At 38.7% G+C, this 16235-nt stretch overlaps 1 protein-coding gene across 1 annotated transcript in view; it reads right to left on the bottom strand.

The window, feature by feature from the left end:
* Positions 1-7560, bottom strand: part of LOC146002435 (phenoloxidase 1-like) — a 55159-nt gene extending 47599 nt beyond the window's left edge. Inside the window, exon 1 of the mRNA XM_083140261.1 lies at positions 7438-7560. The gene's annotated coding sequence lies outside the window, so the exon portion shown is untranslated. The remainder of the gene's footprint in view (positions 1-7437) is intronic.
* Positions 7561-16235: the final 8675 nt, after the last annotated feature.

The raw sequence follows: 16235 nt of genomic DNA, 5'->3' as shown, positions 1-16235 counted from the left end.
CAAAACCTACAAGAGCTTTTCCTCGATTTTTTCCTTCTTTTTAAGTCCACTTTATTCACAGTAAGAAAACTGGATCTATAATTTAAAGTGGGATTTTAACCACTTGGAACCACTAAACCGCGTATCAAACTTTTCCTCTGGAATTGTTGGCTAGCGTGCGATATTACCAATACTCGGTTCGGGCATGGATGTGGGTGTTTGTCCCAATGAGAATACAGATAATATAGAGGAAATTGACATGTGTCACAACTGAGAAAAAGGTGAAGAACGAGGATACTATTAATTTTGAAAATACTCTTTCAGTTAGTGTAATGTGCCTGAAATTGAATGCTCTATTTTTAACCGCGAACGTGTTTTGTTTCTTCAATTAAAACTTTTAGATTACAATTTAGTTCATCATACCCACCTGTGTCCTTCTCCCTTGTTTATTTATAGTTATAAATAAAATCCCATTGGAGCATGGAAAAACCTTTCACTGTTCATAAGTCAGTCATTGTTCTCTGCAGTTTTCAATGCAACATTCAGGCTCTCTGATCGTGCATCGTACGTTTCACATCAGGTATCCACATAATTTAATATATTTATAAGTAGGGAGCGGAAGTTGATGACCTAAAAAATATAGGTATATGACCTATAGAATATCCTAAAAATGGGGAAAAAATGACGTAAAATGCAAGAAATGACCATCAAATTTGTTAGTTTCAGTTTAAAAATTGAAATGAAAATGAAATTAAACAAAATGCAATCTTGCTTTAAAAAAAAGGGCACCAAATGATAGCACATGCACATTCAATTAAAATATGCAACGAGGATTTTCAGTGCAAACGGGGTCTAGCTATGGTATTTCAAGCCTCTCCTTTTCTGATCTTAAATCTGAGTTTGCCCCAGACGGGCACCTGGTGGTTTCCTCCGACACAACAAAGACAGTCACCAGTTCAGCATTTCTTATGCTCGTAAATTGCAACCCTGCGAGATATATATACCTTGGTGAAAAGATTCAAGAATATTACCAAAATTAAAGAAGTGACAAAATATGATGAAACAATATACCGAATATTGCAAAAAATGACGGGTAAATGCCGAAAATCCGGGAAAATGACCTAAAACCTGACAAATGGCAACAAATGCAAAAAAATGCACTTTAAAATTACCTTTTTTGGGTTCTAGATGAAGTGTAATATTGTGTATATTTAATGGGCATCGCGTCCGAGATGTCAGAAAAAAAAGTGACATTTCATCAACTTCCGGTCCCTATTTATAAGTTGTATTAAGCGAAATTCTCCATTTTTATTCTTTCTATATATGATATCAGTATCACATTTCAAACAGTTATTAATGGTTTGAAGTCCTCCTCCGTAGTCGAGCGGCGGGTTAAGGCGTTCACTCGTCTTGAGATCGTTCGCTGGGACGGCGTAGGTTCGAATCCGGCTCTGGTCGGAATTTATTCGGCCTACGTATAGGGCCGGTGGCAACCCACCATCGTGAGGAAATTGGGAGCTCCGAGTGAGTGAGCGTAACCCGGTCGAGAAGACCTACAACAACGGCTGGGGGTTCGTCGGGCTGATCACCCCAATACTGGTCTAAGACCTCCACGCGATACTAGGTGACGGAGGAACAGTGTGGGAGGGAGACCAGCAGTCGGTAGGTAAGCCAAGGCCCTTCAAGGGCTGTAGCGCTGTGGGTTATGTTATTAATGGTTTGAATGTCATTTGTTGGGAAAAAAGTTTCGTATTACTTTAGATTCGAACATGCAAACGCAAGTATCAAAGTATTGCTTTAGACAGCACTCATGATTTTGAAACGTGGAAAGGTAATCATTTTACGGGAAACGTGAAAGTTGATGTGTGTTGACAGACTGTAGTTACTGCCATATTAGCACTGGCAACTAGGAAGCGTTCTCAATGATCACGTGGCTGCATGTTTTTCGTTAATAAATAACTGCGTTTTTTCAACACATGCACAAATACATCGTCGCTTCGAAACATCAAATTTTCATCTTTGATGCTTTCAGATTACCAACATACGAAGTGGCATGCAATTCAAAAGGTTTTGCAGAAACTTCAGTTTTATAAATAAGTTTGGATGAAATTAGACAAAAAAAAAACAAAAAAAACTTGCCATCCGCTGGGCTCGAACTCGGGTTGCCCGCATGCTGGTCCGACACGATAACCAACACTCCAAACGAGACAACACGAAACTCTTTCGCAAGTAGTGGACTGAAACGCAAGTTAATTTTCAGATTGCTAATTCCCAAGGTATAACATGCCTAGGCAGATGTGTCTTGCATTTTCTGTTCTTTTGTTATTTCAGTCGCTTTGGTCTCTCCCTAGGTTAATGACGGCAATAATGAGGAATATTTTTTTTGACAAAGATGACAAACAGGCACACAAGAATAATCACCCTCGCAAAAAAAAAAAAAGCCAGAACTCGAGTCTGGAACCTTCGTCGCGAGGTGATTGATTGATTGAATTTATTTTACTTCGCGTTTTGTGCCTCTAGGCTAATTTTCGAAGATGGGGATGAGTGATGAAATGATGAAATTTGATGAATGGACATTCAGAAACAACCAAGCCCGACCGGGATTCGAACACGGACCCTTCGACGAGAGGTGTGTTTCTTGTTCTAACTATATCTGTGTGTTTTCGTTAGATATGAAATGAAGTAAATAAATAAAACAAGTGGGTGTAAGGGGCTGGAGAATCGCAGCTACGTTACCATTGAGAAGATATCCATCGCCTAGATAGAGAATCTCTATATCCCATTGCGAAAGAGAACTTATTAGAAGAATGAAAATACATATTAAACGAACGAATTTGATGCGTATCCTTTCGTCAAAAAGCCTAGAAAACAACATTACATACTTCTTCAAAAATAGAAAAGAATAAAAAAAATGTCCTTGGTGGGGATCGAACTTAGACCTCACTGATGAAATCTCTGTACGCTAACCAACAGCCTATCAATAACACCATGCTTGCTTTTTTCCAGTCAGTCTGTTTCCTTCCTCAGCACCTGAAGACGAAAATGCATGTTAATTTCTCTCATAATTGTTTCATTGTCTATTAATAGAAACCACGTATGTCACAAATAGACGCATTCTTTCTGTGAAAAATCCCATGTTTCGCACATCGTGCTTCTCCATTTACTGTTATTTGGACATTCACTTGGAAGTTAAAACTTAGCTCTGTGTGTTTGTTTTCACGTGCATGTGTGTGAGAAGAATGATGTGAACGTGTGTTCGATGTTTTTCTGGGTATTATTTTCGTTCAAAGCATTAATATAATTGTAAAATATGGAATTTACTGTAATGCAAGGATTGAAAATATAAACCTAGTCCGTCAGGTTCATTCCCAAACAACATTAAATAATGGAACGTAACGTGGACCGAGTATTATTCCATGTCGAGAACACGAGACATTACGATCGACAATCTTCATCTCGTATTTCTCTTTGGCATCACTACTCAATTTACAGAGATGTATACCCGTGACTGGTATACAAGCCGCAAAATTGCAATGCTGTTTGGGTTGTCTAGTCACAAGGCGCTTGGTGGTCAGACATGCATGGCTTGCTTCACTGCTTCTTCAATAGGGTCGTTACAAGCCAGCTGTGTCCAAGACTGTACTACATGATCTGCCGAACATTCTGTAATATACCTGCGAGCTGTTATTGCAATTCAGATGTCAAATATTAAAGTGTCCGGTTTTCATTGTCCAGCAGTATATATTATACTTTTTGCGTTGAATTCAATATGGTGGTCAACAATATGCCGGACCTGCACTTGACACACACAGCTAGAGATCTCCCTGTGCCTAACCTATTTCTTTCATGACCAGGATAACTCCTTTACATTTTGTAGGTGGTGGTAAAGGACTTTTGACTAGTCATAGTTCATGTAATGAGGCTTTTATCAGTCACATAGTTACACACATAATTTTGTATCTTCTGATCCCATTGCAGTCCCAGAATGATTTTTTGATATGTTTTATAGTATAACATGAGGGACCACATATATTTTTTCACGATTTTTGGTGATGACGTGTTTTGAGATATTCAAGGTCAAAGGTCAAGGTCACGTGACAAAATTATATTTTTATCCAAAGGTAGGCTTGTTATATATCACTGGAAAGCTTGTTTAATTCCCTGTACAATAAATTTTATTTGAGCTTTCTAGGTAAAATAGGGGCGGAGTTACAGCACATTTAGTATAACTAAGCGGGCTCAAAGAGGGCAATTTCTGCTAACTTTGACCTTGAATAACAATTACAAGACAAATGAAACTAAAAATTTTCATAGTTGCCAAGTTCCATGGATAGTTTCAACTCCCCAAATTTCATGAAAATCTGAGATGGTGAGGTTGGAAATTGCACATATCTGTTGATTTGGCATGGAATGACTCATACGTAACTGGGTATGAATTTACAATACCGGACACTTCCCCAATTTCTTTCATATTTCGCATACTCAATAATTTAGGCCTCCTAATCACGAATCTGCAGTTAAAATTTGGCGCTCACGTGTAGAACTTGCAAAATATAGGAGTCCGTGATCGCAACACCCTCGATTTCAAGAAAACCAATGTTTATCGCAAGCTTTTGACGGTCCGTGGTCGCAATTAGCCTTACACCCCTCGAACGATTCACGGATACCCACGAACCATGCACGGTTAGGTTAGGTTAAGCTGGTTAGGGTAGGCTAACAGTTAAAATTTGGGGTCGTAGTAATATCAGGAATATAGATTTCGTTATTTAGGTATTCGAAACACAAAATCTTGCGATAAATATTGGTTTTCTTGAGAAATCGAGGGTGTCGGTTCCCATCACGGACCCGCTTATTTTGCAAGTTCTACACGTGAGCGCCAAATTTTAACTGCAGGTTCGTGATTAGGAGGCCTAAATTATTGAGTATGCGAAATGTGAAAGAAATTTGGGAAGTGTCCGGTATTGTAAAATTGCTCCCGTAGCTGTACTGTAATTTGATATAATTGAATATTTGGAAATCTAAAATTGTATTGAGTGTGGTTAAGATTAGTTCACTTTTTTTCTTAAGAATTACATTCTTGTATGCATGAAGTTTTGTAAAAATATTAAGGTAATGTGGCCATTCTCCATCCAGGATGAAGTCTGAAGCATTAATTTTTGCATGCATTAAAAATAAAAGCAAGTCTAAATTCCTTGTTAAAGTACAGCTTCAGTTTTCATCTTAACCCGCCTTGTGGTAGGGGGCGATTAAATAAATGTTAAGAGGTAAAAAGGCCAAGATTCTCATGAACTGCAAAATGTTTCAATTTCTCGTGGGTGTGTATGTATGATCATCAGCCCGGGGCAAGAGAGAGTGAAAGAATAGGTCCCCCAAAGGAAACTGCACTAAAGCCACCCGCATAAAATTCTCTGCAGACTGTTCCAGCAAGGTCAACTTTTGCACCCTTAAGCTTATGGAGAACTATCATGTGAATAAATAAAATAACACGATAATTCTTTTCAGTGTTAGATTTGGAGTTGATAGCAAATCCAGACGTGTTCTTTCCGTTACTTTAGCGTTCATACAAACTGTTTTTACTAATAAAAAGCTGCGAAAGTACTCGCAGATAGCAATTTTTACTTATGCGGGCTATACTTTGGGATCAAATATCTTATTTGAGTTTTCCGAGCGCTGGAGACAATTTTATATTGCTTAAAGCATAGAAACCTGTCGATAAAAAAATCTCTAGGAGTTACAGTGGGTTAACAGTCCCGGCCAGGGGTCTCTGGTTTGAATCCCAGCCTGGTCATGGGTATTTTTTGTGAGTGTCCCTTTCATTTCATCATATCACTCCTCATTGTCGCCATTACTCAAAAGTGCCAGAAAAGCGACGCTAAATAAAAAATAAGCAAATCGACTTCCCCTACAAATTGCCCTAGAGTTAATTTCAAATTAGAAACAAAAAGCCGAAAGCTTATAATATAATTTTTAGTTAACAGAAATAATGGTCGTTAAGTTATTATTCTAGCAGATTAACCAAAGTAAAAATGGGTTAGTTCTTAATTCGAAAATGCTATTGTAAAATGCAGCAACCAGAACGAAGTTTGAAGTGTTTATATTCTGTGGATAATAGACATTTTTCGAGCAAGGCCTCATCTCCAGGAAGCTATCAACTCGCGGCAAGCCACGGCACCTAGCGACCTGTTGAGCGAGATGAGTCAAGGCAAAATGGATAATAAACCTTTTCCTGCTCCCACAAAAATAAGCAATAATTAGGCTGGAGAGTTCAATGAACTAACCGATCTCTAACTACGCACTGGTAATGAGCAGACTGGAAAGTCCATACGAACTAACCGATCACTGATACTTGAACTTGCGAACTTTGAGTATTTATATTCTAGAACTTATACGAAGAATATATAGTTCGGCCAGAGGCGTCTCCTGAACGCATGCGGTGCATGCTGCGCATGCGTCAATTGTGGGAAAAGAATTATTACTTTCTTTCACTTCAGATCCAAGAAATGTAATATAAGCTTAGTTGAGCGCTCTCGTGTAAAATAAATACCTTCTCCTATATGAAGAAATTAGAATGTAGAAATGTTCATTAATGTCGTCGCAGAGCAAGCTGTCCTTTTTCCCCACAATTGACGCATGCGCAGCATGCACCGCATGTGTTCAGGAGACGCCTCTAGTTCCATTACATGAGAGGTCACTCAACGTAGTGTTGATGGCTAACAATTTCCAATTAACTTTCAAACATGTTTCTTGAACAAGGTGCAAACGTTAGTATATTAAGCAATAAATATAAAAACTATTTTAAAAAATGTGCTGGATTCAGTTAGGGCAGCCCATTACGACTCCGCGTTCCGGGTTCGAATCACGGCCTGAGCTTTCTTTGTGAATGAATGTACATCTATTCATCATCACTCATCATCGTCGCCATTAGCCAGAAGTGGGGTAACCAAATCAATCATTCATTCATCTGTGGAATCGAACAGAAGTGTAAAAATTAGAAATTGGTAATGAAATAATACAGTTTATTGTAATTAGTTCTTATTTGATTATTATTTATATAATTAAATTTTGTCAACAGCCTAATCCCCCAGTTTTTTTTTTAAAAAAAAAAGTTAGCGACGCGCACACGCACAAAATACCGTATTTGCCGGCGTATGAGACACTTTTTTCCTTTAAAAATGGGTCTGAAGAACAGGATGAGTTTTTGATTACCTCAATTTCTGGAAATTTTCTCTGTTCTTAGTTAGACAATTTCCTTGCGGTGTGGCGAAGAAGATTAAAATGTAGGGTACTCTTTCCTGGTTAGGTTAGGTAAGTTATCTATTAAAAGTAGGGCTACACATTACTTTATATTTGAAATACTGTACATTAATTATAATATTAAGTGATAAAGCCTTTTCCTAAAAAAGGACACTTCGGCAAATTCGGTAATTTCTCTCACACACAAGGATATTGCTACAATACCTGAATTAACTTGAATGAGCGTACGCGAAGAAGAAACAGCCTTGCCCCTTTCGCGTGGCAAATCCTGGAACCAGTTTCCACTTCGACTCCCAACTGCGAACTGCACGTGGACGACCACCGAATGCCCTCTTAATATGATAACCAGCCGGTTATCAAGATAACCTTAACGGCGGTCGCAATCCTTTACCACGAATTGCTTACTCGATTAACTCGCTCAACTCCGGCTTCCGTCGGAAATCGTTCTGGTCAACGATTATCAAGTTGGTCTTGTCAGAAAGGAATTGATGTTGATGAAAGTCTTCTGAACGTTAAAATTATATTATCTACACGATTCTCTTTTCTGTTTCCGAAATAAGTTTTTTTTAGTATATTATTATTATTCAAAGTTTGATTTGAGTCCACTTTGGGCTCAGACAGGCTAATCGGAACTGGACCTACAGTTTCAGGGATCCGAACCACTATGTGCCTCCACTGGGACCCCTTGATTACAAGGCGGTGACGTTACGACGTCGCAATCGGGAATGCCCCATTTGTGTTAGTTTATTTGAATTGTTGTTTTAAGTCCACTTTATGCACAGATAAGCTAATCGGGACTCTCCGAACCACGGTGCAATGTGCCTCCACCGGGTATCGAACCCACGATCAATAATGCGTCTACGTTACCGCTATGCTATCCATATTTTTATATTTGTCAACAAGCCTAGACGCAATATAACTATTGCTCTTCATGATTATGTCAGAATTTATGTATCAATGTTTAATAAATAAATTAATAAACAAAATTTTAATTATTGGAAAGGTATTTAGGAAGAAAATTCTTGGAATTTGGGCATCGACTTTTCAAAAAAGAATTTACAGGCCCATGGTCTCTCGAAAGTTGAAAATACTCTAGTGTTTATGTATGTCTTTGCTTTATCTAGGCTGGAAAGCGTCTAGCGTGCACAATTTGTGGCCAGTGCATATGATTTCTTCGTTTTTTCAAGGACAACATGCCTCTCCCGAGTTTTAATAACTTCCACAAATTTTACATGATTTCCATGTAGCAATGTCTCTTGCACAAATGTCGCTTCGGTGTGAAATTCTCGTGTTTCTTGTTTTTGTTGTCTGTCGCATCGGTGTGAATTCTCTTGCAGGTTTAGCCGTGCCTTGGCCTTGTTGGAGGTGCCTTTGCAACCTTTTTCGAAAACCTTTGCTGTCAGGCAGAATTCACACCGCAGCGACAGGCGACACGTGTCGGCTTTGGAACGAGCCAATCGACAGCAACGTTTCACACCGTCGTGACATGATAAGCCGCACAAGCATGCGTTCGATTGATGAAATCCTCAACCGGCACGTGTCGTCTGTCGCTTGTCGCTTCGGTGTGAATTCTCCATACGGCATAAATTTGGCAACTCAGAATAAAGAGAATTTATAATTAAATCAATCAATCAACTAAGTATAAAATAATTGGCCCGCGTTACGTGGTCGTTTTCCGATCTCTCCACGGAAGTTCGAATCCCGGAGTGGGTGTTATTTGTGACTATTCCTTATCAATTTCAACTAAATCATTATTCATCATCATCGCCGTGATTAGCCGAAAGATGCATATATTTTTAAAAAATACAGCATTGAGAATGGAACGAACATCTGCTTTACGTGGTAATTGATATCAGGATCTCTGTCTTTGCAGTGCAACATGACGAATTCCTGTTAAGTGTCTATGTGTACAATAATCGACAAATTCAGTGTCCTTTGTGTGTTTAGGAATTAACGATAATTCGCTGGCAATAATGAAAAGAAAATAACTCTCGACACGCTGTGCATGTCTTTGTGGTCAAGAGCACTGAGTGTGTCGGCCCCCGTGGCGGAGTGGTTAGCACATCGCGCTGCGACGCCAGGGGTCCTGGGTTTGATTCCTGGCTTGGGCATGGACGTTTGTGATGTCTATTCATCAATTTCATCATATCATCACTCATCCCCATCTTCGCAAATTAGCTACAAGTGAGCGAACTAAAATAAATCAAAATCAATAATCAAAAGAGCGCTGAGTGGTACGTTTGTAATTTGTATTTGTGGCGTGTCTTCTTTTATGTGAATATCTGGTAGCAGGAATTTCCCCATTACAAATTATTTCACAACAAAACATGATTTTTTTTCTAATCAAAATATTTACACTATCTATAATTGCTTCATCAAAATTCATATAAATTGCATCATTTAGGCGATGATTTACTCAACGAAATCGCATTAACATTATTGTATTTGACATCCCAAATGCAGTGAACAGATTTTGATACACTAAAAGGCGCCTTCCACGAACGCAGTAACTTGTCGTCAGCTCGTCTTAGAAAACTCATGGATTTCACAACCATCCGAGACTGATTTTAATGCCATAGGGATAGTTTTCCCAAGTCGCAAGGACCAAGTGAGTGACAGTAGTAGGTTTGAAAGTACTGAGAGGCAATGTGTTGGAGACAACTGGCAGTGGGCGCTGTGAATGGACTGGTTAAGCGGTGACGTCACCAGAGCCAGTGTCCTGGATGTATGTTTCCAAACAAACCTTCAATCCACGTGCTCCTATCCTTTCGCATTGAAAACGTATTGGAGAGAGAGCTTTTGTTACGGTGACAGCTGTTAGCAAGCGAAATAGTGAGATGTGTCGCACATCAGCACAAAGATTAGATTCTGGTGAATACACAGATATTTTACCAATTGCTTACAGATGAGGGGTTCATTAAGAAATAACATAAGAAAATTGAGTATTTTTTTAGGAAACACGTGAAAAAATGAAGCCTTCGTAATCAGGGACGGCGCTACGGGGGGGGCTAGGGGGTTGAAGTCACCCCAAATTAGGTCTCAGGCTTCTCTGTAGCCCCCTAGATGATTTTTGTAGTACCGTAGGCTCATTTAGACCGAAAATTTAAAAAGTAAAGTTTACATTTTCCACTATAAACTTCCATTGTTCAATACATTTTTTAGTTCGGTTAAATTGCATTACGATGTGTTCTAAAATCAAGGTAATTTGATACTAAGTAATTGACCAATCATGAGTCGCCAACCTTGCTACGGAGTGTGCTGCCTGCCTGGTAGGTGGACGTATTCAGTGGCTGTGAAATTGTTCTTTGATTGTTGATATACAGCTAAATGTGTACAATTATAATTATTAGCCTATGTAAATAGTTGATTGATTGATTTGCTTTATTTTACTTCGCTTTTGTACCACGTTTTGCTAATTTGCGAAGATGGGGATGAGTTGAAATTGATGAATGGACACTCACAAACATCCATGCCCAGGCCGGGATTCGAACCTGGGACCCCTGACATCGTAGCACGATGTGCTAACCCCTGCACCACGGGGCCGGCTCCTCTGTAAATCGTATCACTATATTTCGGAATAGGTCTAACAGGTGTGAAAAACGTTCAATAACTGTTTGTTAGTTTCTCATTGGATTTGATTGAATGATTGATTGATTTAGCTTATTTTGCTTCGAGTTTTGTGCCTCTTGGCTAATTTGCGAAGATGGGAATGAGTGATGAAATTGATGAATGGACATTCACAAACAACCAAGCCTGAGCGGGATTCGAACCCGGGACCCTTGGCGTCGCAGCGCGATGTGCTAACCACTAGGCCACAGGGTCCGGCAGTTTCTCATTGGAGTACTAACAATTGAGTGTTAGCGAAGTTCTCTTATTGGTCTCAATGTTATATCTGTTCTTAACTAACTCTCCAGCATTCTTAAACCCGAAGGTTTATGACTCCAGCAACACAAGCCTTCCTATTCTTATCGCTGCAAATATTCGAGAAGGAGAAATACGAAGTTGAAGAATCAAAGAGTACACAACTACCTAAATCCTAAATGCTATGCATTGGAAAGATTAAATTTGGGCTCCCAGCCCCTATAGTCTTAGCAATAAAATTGCTGCGTTGATATCAAGGGGTCCTAGGTACGATCCCTGGTGGAGGTAACATTTCATTAAGTGGTTCGGATTCCACTTTAAACTGTAAACTGTAGCTAGTTTGTTTGGAAACATGCATCCGGGATACTGGCTCTGGTGACGTCACGCTTAGCCAGTCCATCACTAATATACGGCGTTGTTGCGATTTTCCATAGCTGATTGCACCTTACTTTCCGAACACCATTCGTATTCGAACATGAAAGGCGCCAATCCAAGTTTCTATAATTAGTGGAACGCTATTGTGTCTCTACAAACTAACATCGTTATGTTCTCGGATTCTAGCATGTAGATAGCGTAGACACATAAGTGACCTTGATTCAGTGTCAACGGTTAAAACGTGGAGACGAAATGTCAAGAGGTTTCCAGTTTTCCGATAAGATGCTAATGACATTGCTGTGGGTCAAACTCAAGATAAATTCATGATACAAGGAAAATTACGCATAGTTACGGGCATGTAGTATAAATATTTCTTCTTCGACTCACGATTTTTTTTTGTTTTTTTTAGTTCTTTGAACAAAAAATATTAAAGAAAAGAAAAATTAAAATAAAAGAATTAGAGAAAACCGAAAAACGTGCAAATATCGAGCATGCTACTATTAGCTAAATACGACTATCGTTTTCAAAAAGATAAATAGTCACAAATATCTGATTTAAAGTCAGCATTATACACAGGGGCTTAACGAATTTGTATTCATGTCCAGATATTAGAATAATTAAATCAAGAAGGCTTAGGTGGGCAGGTCATGTGGCACGAATGGGACAGGAAAGAAGAGATTCTTGTTGGGGACCATATGGAAATATAGAGCATATTATAGTGCAGGAGGCCTTAGAAAGAGCGTTTCGCAGGCTAACAGCAGCAGCAGACGTCGCTCGAACACTATTGCCGATACTCTCGTGTCGTCTGCTCCTCAGCCGAACAAACAGGCTGAGGTAGCAAGATGCAGAGGTTACTCCCTTCCAGAAGGGCCTTGCCAGAAGGGTGCAGCGTGCTAGCTGTGGCAACCGGGCTCACTCGTTCGCGGACCTGATTGGTTCTCGCAGACACACACCCATATTGTCGTCTGCTGTAAGCCCGCGAAGCGATCTTTCTAAGGCCTCCTGCACGTAAATTTATGAAGGATATACGCTCAAGAATCTATCGTAGTCTTAAACGTGACGTGATGTCGATCTAAAAAAAAAAAAAAAATACTCGCTAACAAACTCCGGGCATTTTCATCTATCTCTGGTAGAAACTTTGCTACAACAGTATACATCGTTCCCAAACACATTTCACTCTCAGGGCACGTATTTACACTCTTTCCCCAATTTACACAAAAATAATGTAGGATATTGTTTTAAGATATTTTTTAATAGTTTTTGTCTAAAGTTTACTTTATGCAAATAGAGGTTAGTCGCCTTTCTGCCACTCATGACGACGAGGATTCATTGCGGACAGATGAGATTGGTGAAGGGATATTCACATAGGAACATCCATCCGGAAGCCACGATCCGAACCCGGAAGTCGTGAGCGACAACCCAACGCTTTTGTGCACCGAGGTTGCTTGTGAAGATATATACTACAAAAATGTTTGTCAGATTTAATGTAAACTTAGCCTGTCTAGGGGTTTAGAGTTGCTCAGGACAAAAATAGCAAATTTAAAACATTTAAAAATCAAGCTTTTCAATCCAAGAGATACAACTAACATCTATCGGCAGTTCTGCGTTAATGCCAACAAGATTTCACCGGTCTGCAAGTTTTGTTCATTTTAACAGTAGGACAAGAGCACAATTTGGATGGCTAATTTAGTGTTACTCATTTGTTCAGGTGGGTTAAAACTTGAGGTGGTACTGGTGTGTTCAGTCACACACATGACCTAAAAATGTTTAATATTTCAAGTTTTGCTTGCAACGCCATCATCAATCAAGCATAAACTTTCTAGGCCCCATTGTATAAAACAGTTGATCCTCGATTAGCCAGTAAAATTGATCTGCATTCACACTGAACTCTGATTTTGTGTTGTATAAAAGTTGAACTGAGATTCAGTCCCTACGATCTGCGATCAAAGTTGATCCGCGATTTATCTCCGAACAGCAGACATTGACCGTAGTTCAGTTGTTGTAATATGGCTGTACTAAACGAATATTTGTTTGTAAAATGTGTTGCAAGTGAACGTATGCGGCAAGACGGAAGAATCAATTCATAAAATCCTGTTTCCATAATAATAAAGAACAAGCATGCACAACGAGATGAACAATGATAAATATTTCTTCCATTTTTCTTTCTTTCCATATATCGTGTGTCATTGTTATTTACTGTTTGAAATACCATGTATTTTTTTCTTGAAATTTGCCTTAAATGACTGCAAGAGCATATTGTAACATTGTTTAATTGCACGATCAGAAAAAAGTAACTTAAGAACAATCGAGTGTTGATACAAACCGAAAATAGACCCGCTTACATTTTCTTGTTGATATGATATCATTGTAAAACTTGCGTTGGGATGAAGAGGGAGTATAAAAATATTACCATTTCGCTTTACTGCAACCAGCCAAGTGTTATTGTAATTCAATGTTGTCTGCAGAATGGAACTGATCATGTAACTTTGGTTGTAGTGTATATATCTACTGCTTTATGAACCGAGCACGTTGCATTTTAGTTGGTAAAGCTTTCTCTCCTCCCGCTATATAAATGACACATATTTGATATTTTATTTCGAATATTATTTGTTTTGTGCATAATTTACATCCGAGAGGACAAGCGCCACTGTTGTTTCAATATTTCTTTCGATTCGGGAATACGCATTTTACATTTCACAACGTAGGCTATTCAAGTGCAAGGAAAATTCATTATATTTCTTACAGGAACTAATGGTCCACCTGTAACATGTTGTCGTGTAATCATAAAATAAATATAATAAACATCTCCTTACATGAACAATAGCTCCAAATCCGAGTATAAGAAAGTTGTTATATATCTTTTTAGCATTAAAAAGAAATACATATTTTTTTAAAATTTTTTAAATATTTTCTCCCCTTTGCAACCGAGAATGATAGTTGCTTTCGTTGTCAAGAACAAATCATCCACGTGAAACGTGCACACGCAATAAATGGCCGTTTAGTATCTAATTTACATGATGTTACTAAATTTGCAACATGTTCGAATATTTACTTATAACTCCATTAAGCCTTGTTTCCATGATTATGAAAAACTAAATATGCTGACCAAGGCAGTAATTTATTTTATTAAAAAACATAAACTAACGTAACGTTTCAACCTTCTAGCAAGGTCTTCTTCAGACTCTGTATCAAGTACAAAAGTAACCAGATACAACAAGAAGGGTAATATATATACACAAACATTACTCCCTCCAGACTATTTAGAAAGTTGTTTGGAACTTTCTAGCAGATGACTTTCACTTTCCAACTTTACTTTCACCTAAAAGGCTAAACACAATTACTTTCATATAGAATATTTACTACATCCAGCACCTCAGATTTATTCTTTATTCAAATATTAAATACATGCATTTTCCGAAACAGACTTTAAAATGTTTGCTGTTCAGTGTTGGACAATTGGCAACATCACAGGCACACTAGCGGCATGTCTGGATTTGCCACGTTGCCAAACGTATTTCTTTGACCCAAGATCAGGATTTGATCTAAGATCGACAAATCGACATTTAGCTTTATACAACATGACAGAAGCTTGAACTTAGTTCACTAACGGATCGTAGGTCAAATCTGATCTCCAGTTAGTGATGTTTATACAACCGGCCCCTAGACAAATAGTACCTACCCTTGATTCACGAGTTGATCTGGCAACATGGCCTCGCTTGCATGACAAACGGTGCTGCCATCTCTTATCGTAAAGTTACGGCAAAATGAGATGAGGTGGCGAGAGAACGCGGGATCGACCGGAAGTGATAAATTGATGGAAAAGTCCGAATCACCTCTCTCTTTTTGTTTGTCTATTTCTATTTGATTTGTTGTATTTGGTCCACTATGCAAATATAAGCTAATCGGGACTGAAACCTTGTGTTTCTTTCTCCGTTTGTCTGTGTCAATCTTCCTCTTTCCGCTCTTTCTTCCTCTGTCTACCCACCTCTCTCTCCCTATCTCGCTCTCCCACTTCGGGCTATTCTTTCTCCGTTTGTCCATTACTATATATTCTTTCCTCTGCGTATTTGTATTTTTCCTTTTTAATGTTTCTCTGTTTATTTCTTTCTCCCGGGTTTTCTTGCTCTCTTTGTCTATTCGTATTTTTCCTTCTCTGTCTATTTCTCTTCTTCCCTTTCTCTATTTCCACTATATTTTTATTCCTTTCTTCCTCTCTATTTCACTCTCCAACTCTTTCTTTATCCGTTTCTCTATTTCCATCTACCTCTCTTTTTTCTCTGCCCTTTTCCTGTTTCTATTTAGCTCATTTTTTCTTTTCGTCTGTCTCTATTACTCTCTCTCTCTCTCTCTCTCTCTCTCTCTCTCTCTCTCTCTCTCTCTCTCATTCTTATTTCTTCCTCTTCTCTCTAGTTCTTTCATTCCCTTTCTTTACGCCTATGTGTGGGGGAGATTCTTGCTATTTGGGCACCAGAGGCTACCTGTGCTCCCTCGCTACGACGGTCACCTCGATGTTCTGATGTGAACATCTATACAGGGGAGCCGAATAAAAATGAGAAGCTGAAGATGCAGAAGGGGCGAAGACTTAAAATTCCTTAATATTCTGATAATAGCAAAATGAAACAATATCCTATGTCATGTTATCTAACTTATGTCATAACTCTATTTTCAAAGGTCAAGTAACAGTGCAATTGAAAGCCAATTGGAGGGGTATTGACGGCTGAAATCAACATCAGTAATATAATGTCGGTTTGTTTTCCTTTGGTGCG

This window comes from Lepisma saccharinum, chromosome 18 (genome assembly GCF_977018435.1).
Source record: "Lepisma saccharinum chromosome 18, izLepSacc3.1, whole genome shotgun sequence".
In the NCBI taxonomy this organism is placed as follows: domain Eukaryota; kingdom Metazoa; phylum Arthropoda; class Insecta; order Zygentoma; family Lepismatidae; genus Lepisma; species Lepisma saccharinum.
Note: the sequence above shows the minus strand (reverse complement) of the source record. Positions and strands in the feature narration are given on the sequence as shown.